Source organism: Lycium barbarum, chromosome 7 (assembly GCF_019175385.1).
Source record: "Lycium barbarum isolate Lr01 chromosome 7, ASM1917538v2, whole genome shotgun sequence".
In the NCBI taxonomy this organism is placed as follows: Eukaryota; Viridiplantae; Streptophyta; class Magnoliopsida; order Solanales; family Solanaceae; genus Lycium; species Lycium barbarum.
In genome coordinates, this window is record NC_083343.1 from 127,271,365 (window position 1) to 127,278,046 (window position 6,682).

Sequence of the window (6,682 nt, forward strand, 5' to 3'; positions counted from 1 at the left end):
AAAAACCATATCTAGTACCATTAATGATTACTGAGTACCAATTGTTAGAAATCAGTCTAAAAACCATTTGTATAAAAAACTCGGCAAATCCCATCTTCTTAAGGACAGAAGTAAGGAAATTCCAAGAAAGTTTATCATAAGCTTTAGACATGTCAAGTTTGATAACAACATTGCAACTGTCAGATTTAGATCTGATACCATGAATAATCTCTTGTGTTAGGAGAATATTCTCGGTTATCTGTCTACCTTTGACAAAGCCAGATTGATTTTCAGAAATGATCTTAGGCAAAATGGTGTTGATTCTCAAGGCTAGGATTTTTGATAAAATCTTGTTAGAGAAGTTACTTAAACTGATAGGTCTAAGTTTAGAAAAACAGTCCGGAGAAGTAACCTTAGGAATTAGAGTTAAACAGGAATGAGTATAGAACTTAGTAAGGTCAGCTCCTTGAAAGAAAGAAAGCACAAAAGATACTACCTCTCTTCGGATGATATCCCAGCAATGTTGAAAAAAAAGGCCATTGAATCCATCTGGACCTGCACAGCTGTTTGGATCCATAGAATCTATAGCTATCTTGATTTCCTCTTCTGTTGGGATTTTAGTCAAATGAGTGTTGTCCTCAGCGTTGATCAAATTATCACAGTCTCTTACAAAATCCAAGTTCACTACCCTTTGATTTTCGGTGAAGATACCACTGAAGTAGTTAATCGCAGCCTGTGAAATGTTAGCATTTCCTTCTACCCACTGACCCTGCTGGTCCTTGATTTTGTAAATCTGGGCTCTTCTTCTTCTAGCCCTTATAGTGCTATGAAAGTATTTTGTGTTGGAGTCTCCATCCTCAGCCCATTTTATTCTTGCTTTCTGCCTGATGATGGAGTCTTCCATTTTCAACCACTTGATGTATTCAGCTTTGGATTTATTGAGAAGCATTCTGTCAGTATCTGAGTCTGAGGTCAAGTATGTAGTTTCAGCAGCGGAGACTTCATTCTCCATTTCCTTGACTCTCTGGAACACATCTCCAATACTGTCTCTAGACCATTTACTAAGTTCTTTGGCCACCATTTTAAGCTTTTGATGAAATCTCCACATAGGATTACCATATACTTCAGTCTCCCAAACTGTTCTAACCAATGGGAGAAAATCTTCTTGGTCAGTCCAAAAATTAAGAAACTTAAAGTATTTGATTACCTGTTGGTTATCGTTAGTGCAGGTGACCAATAGTAGGTTATGATCTGAGCCAGTCTTTGAGAGGTGCTCGACAGTGATATTTGTGTATCTAGTAGCCCATTCCTCATTGTGAAAAAGTCTGTCTAGTCTCATATGGATTCTTTCAGTACCTCCTCTGCCATTACACCAAGTGTGAATATTACCTACAAAACCAGCATCAGTCATACCGCAATCATCCATACAATTTATAAAATCTAGACAAGTACTTAATCTAAAAGAGGCACCCCCTTTTTTCTCTTCGGCTTCCATTATAGAGTTGAAATCCCCACCAATGACCCATGGACCATCAATGATAGAATTTAAGTCTCTTAATTTCTGCCAAAGTTGTTTCCTCTTGTTAGCTCTTGATCTAGCATATACAATAGTTATCCAAGACATATCTGTACTTCCCTGCCAGTCAACCGGCAAAGTAACTTGTTGTCTAGTCTTGGAAATCACTGAACAAACAATGTTAGAATTCCAGAAAATCCAGACTTTACTATGTGAATTGGAGATGGCATGGTCAAATCCTAACCTTCTCCTAAACTTATCAACTTTATTGCTTTTAAAAAAAGGTTCTTGCAAAGCAACAAAATCTATATTATAAAGTTTGACTACCTTGGTTAGTCTTTCAAGAGCACCTTTGGAGGTCATCCCCCTGATATTCCATATTATGAATTTAATCATAAAGAAATCTTAGGTGGTGAAACAACCTTTCGTTCAGCATTTTCTGGGAGTATAGTATTGTCTCCCTTATTAGTGTTCTTACCTTTTTTGTTTTTGTTACCTCTTGGAGACAAACCTTGTTGTATGATTTGTTCCCTTTCGTATGTAATAGGATCTTTATTGTCCTTAGGGCTTGGAGCAAATATTTCAGCCAAACTGTCCATAATCTGTGCCTCTTCCTCTTTTGTAACATCTAACAAACTATCTGGCACTTCTTCATCAGATGATATTCCTTCTATTTGATCCTCACTAGTGTCATAACAATGCTCCTTATCAGAGTCATATTCTATATCTGGGCCATGCCTGTTTTGTTTTCCATGGGGGATATACTCAAGATTTCCCAAATCTATCACTAAAGTACCACCTTTTTGTTGCAAACACTCCGTATCTGCAGTGATGGGGGACATATGTCCCTTATGAATTCCGTCAGAGCTGCTGCCTTGGCTATCAGGATCCTCGTTTTCATTTATCCCTCTATTAATCTTGATGCTGTTCTGAGCTACCTCTTTTGCCGTGATGTTTTCAGGTATGTCTTTGCTCCTAGAGTGCTCTGGTTTATCAAGAATATCCTTGATATGGGCCTGTTTTGATTTCTGTTTCGCCCATAGCATGTTCTTGAGGAATCTAGCTGCAGGTATGTTCTTTTTCTGTTTTTTAGGTCCAACTCCCTTGATATTTTGCTCTCCATTTTCAAATGTTAAATGTTGCTGCTGCTCCTTTTCGATTGTATCATTTTGCTGAAGCTGCACTTTTTCAGTTGTACCATGTTGCTGCTGCAGCACATGACTCTGCACACGCTGTTTTTTATGCTGCGCGTGCTGCTGTTTCTGTGCATTTTGCTGCTGCTGCTGCTGCATATTTGAAGATGTAGCATGTTGCACATGCTGTTGTTCCATCTGCACATGCTGTTGTTCCACTGCACATGCTGTTGTTCGCTGCTGTTCACGCTGCAGATTATGCTGTTGCCGCTGCCCACTTTGCTGTTGCTGCGGGGACGATGTGGTGGGCGACGGTGATGTGATAATTTATTTGGTTCACATTTCACCATTGTAAGCTAATATGAGCAGTAGATATATAATATTAATTTGTGTAATAGTTGAATTTATTGTTTTCTCACTCTATATTTCAGACTTTATGAGAGACAAGCTCATTTTTTTCTGTTAGACAGGTTAGGATACAATGAACTAATTCTACAAAATATATATATACACACACACTTGTTTAATTCGTCTCAATTTGTTTGACGCTCTTTTCTTACTTGTCAATATTCCTAATATTGTAACATTTTATATTTAGAAAATAATTTGTTATTTTCTTACGCCTTTGTCATTAAAACACGATCCTACAAGATTAGACATGACTTATTGGACGTGATCCTACCAGAGACAATTTGAAGTAGTTTCCCTTATAGGGTACTTTAGTAAAATATTTCAATTCCATATGTTGACCCGTACTGTTGCAGGACAACTACATTAACTCTTAGATTAGGAATAAGAGGACGTTTTGCCACACGATTTAGGAAAATACTGCCAGTAAAAAGTTCATTATAAAATGTTTATAACCACACAAATGTTATTACATATATTTGACTATAAATTTCAATTTTTTTTTTATTATAATTTTTTTTATGTCAAGTCCAACTATGACAAATAAAGTGAAACAAGAGGAGCTAGTCCTGACTGACAAAAAAAAAAATGCCAATCAAATTGCCATTAGATCTCTTAATATCTACCTTTGCTCAATTGTTTGGGTTCTAAGTTTTCAACAAGTTGTAAATTATGTAACATATTTAATGTGGAGAATGCAATCATTTCCAGTTTCACCATATTCAAATATTGTGACATGACTTTAATTTTCACTGGAAACTAAATTAATGCATCTTTCTAAATATAGAGATTAATGAAGCGGATTCATGAGCAACATGAGGACGTTTCAGATTTAAATCCCTGATTAGGTAAAAATAAACTGGGCGATTTCTTTCTTGTTTTTAAGGTTGGTGGACAGAGATTTACCTAATATCTATGCTAGTGGGAGATAACAAGTATCCCATGAAATTTAGCTGAGATGCGCGCTAACCGGCTCGGATACGATATTATTATAAAAAAACAACATATAAAGATTAATTGGTCCTTCCTAGTTTTTTTTACATGTAGAAGTTACGCACGTCAAATAACCACGTGTGGTTTTGTTAAAGCTCAACTATATAGCTAGCAATACCTAGTAGGCTATCTACACCCCTGTTGGCCTAAAACAATGCTTAATTTAACAGTCAATTTAGGATAAATGCATTCGAACTTGTAATAGTATCCACCTAATCTATATTTTGACTCTATTTCGGCCTTTATCTAGTTCTAAGTCAATCGTAATTAATTCCATGCGTGTGATATCGTTGCCAAAAATTGGCAAACGTTTGAATTTATCAAATGGAAGGCAACAAGATCCCTTAATCAAAATATTCTTCATAAGTACATATTTAACACATAAATAGATTTTAGAAACATCAAAATGGGTTCTCTGTCTTGTTTTACGTTTTCTTTTTTTAAGAATCTGTTGGACGAGTTTTAAATTTAAATTGAAAAGGGAAGGCAACGTTATATAATTTTATGACGGGTTTCGCTCACCGCTTCGATCTCGTCGTTTGTTTTGTCGTGTTGTTGAGTTCGGGCTTTCTTCGAAGTGAAGTAAGGTGGAAGAAGAATATTTCTTGGCACATAAGACCTTGTCCGTTCGGAAGCACTTCAGAAGGAAAAAGCTTTAGCGTGAAAGTTCGTGACACCTGTTCGGCATTGAGGTAGGTTACGGTTTGCTTTATGTCTAGACTCCAGTTAGCAAAACGTATGTAAATAGTAGTGATTGACGGGGAAAGCATGTTAGGTTTTCGGGCACGGTGTGGAGGTAAATTCCATCTAGGTTGATATTGTCAGCTGTTACGTGGGCTTGTCGCCATTATTGTGATACTGTTATGAGGGCTCGTCGCCATTATTGCGATATTGTTATGTGAGCTGTCACTGTATTGTGATTTCATGTACTTGATATAATTTCCTCTCTCTTGTGATCTCACTGGTCATATGGAAGAGGAAGGTTATTACCGAGAAACTGAATATTGAATTACACTTCCTAGTATGAATCTATGAAACCTATGACTGCGGTGATTATTGAGGTTGATTTCATGCGAGGCATGCATCCCATATTTTATGTGTTATTTGATGTAATTATCACCTAGTTGTATCTTTATCACATACTAGCTCACTCACCTTATGAAAGGGAAGGGTAATATTGATTATTGAGCCATGGACAATAATATGACTTGTACTTGTTTATTGCATATTGTGATATAGTTGAGACTGATATCATGCATGACATGCTTCCATATTACTTTTATGTTTTCGTAATGGTGAGGAGAGTGATTGAGAGACTCCGAGGTCTTTGCCGGAGATTGAGAGTGACAGAGAGACTCCGAGGTCTTTGCCGGAGATTGAGAGAAATTGATAGCCTCCGAGGTTTCTGCCGGAGAGCACGAGTGGTACATGGACTTCGCGGGTCCCCCATGGGTCATGACTATGAGGCATTGCCATAGCATGTGTGTACGAGAGTGGAGCGTGAGAGGTGACTACTGCGTTGCATAACATTTACATAGCACGACATTGCATTGCAGGGCACTCCATTTGAATTGCTATTCATGTCATTGCATGGCACATTCTCTGATTGATTTTAATTTGTGAATTATTGAGTTGTTGTTGTAAGTAATTATTTTAGAGACTTGATGGACTCGAGGTTTGGAGATTTCCCCCTAGGCTTATAACCTGAGATTTGAAATCCCTTGTGACTATCGTACCGCTAGACTTTCATATGTGTTAGAGTTGGGACTGTGTTTGATTACTTATCTGCTTACTTGTTAGTTGCTTCTTGTTTATATGCGTGAACTAACCATTGTCGGCCTATGATACCTACGAGCCTTGTGTTGTGCTCATACTACTCTTGCTACACTCCTTGTGGAGTGTAGAGTTATTTTCAGGTGATGTTCGGAGTCTCACGACCGTTTCGAGGCGTTCGTGATTGGCGGTTGGGTGAGCTATTTGAGATCTTGCAACCCAGAAACTCTCCTTAGATTTCTGTTGTTCTCTATCCTTAAACAGAAGTCGTATCCAGTTTGAGTCTGTTATCTACTTCAAATTGTAAACTTCTTAGAAGCTCTTGTATGAGTCTAGACCAGGTTTTGGGAATTTCTTATACTAAAAGTATTTATTCCGCATGTTGTATCTAATTAAGGTTGTTACCTGAAGGGTTCGCCCACCAGGGAGGGTTAGTGTGGGTGCCCGCATGATCCATGATTTGGGTCGTGACAAGTTGGTATCAGAGCCTAGGTTACCCAGTCTATAAGTACAAGAGCAATGTCTAGTAGAGTCCTACTTATGGGTGTGTTGCGCGCCACACTTATAATTAGGAGGCTATGGGACATCTAGGAAACTTCAGATTCTTTCATTATTTCGTGCTACTTCATTCAAATTGGTATCTAGTTGATCCCAATTGGTATCTGAACTTCTCTGTTTTACCTTCTCCCGGATGATGGGAGCTCGACCTTAAATTCTTGCGCGAACGGTTGTTTACGACATGTTGTGGTACGGTACGAGCTGTGTTGTCCTAATTTAGATGCGTAACTAAGTTCGGTTTCTAGCTATGACTTGAGGTTTCAGCTGTGTGGAGTCTTGATTAGGCTCGTTATTGTGAGGTTGGTTGAAGAGATGGGAGAGG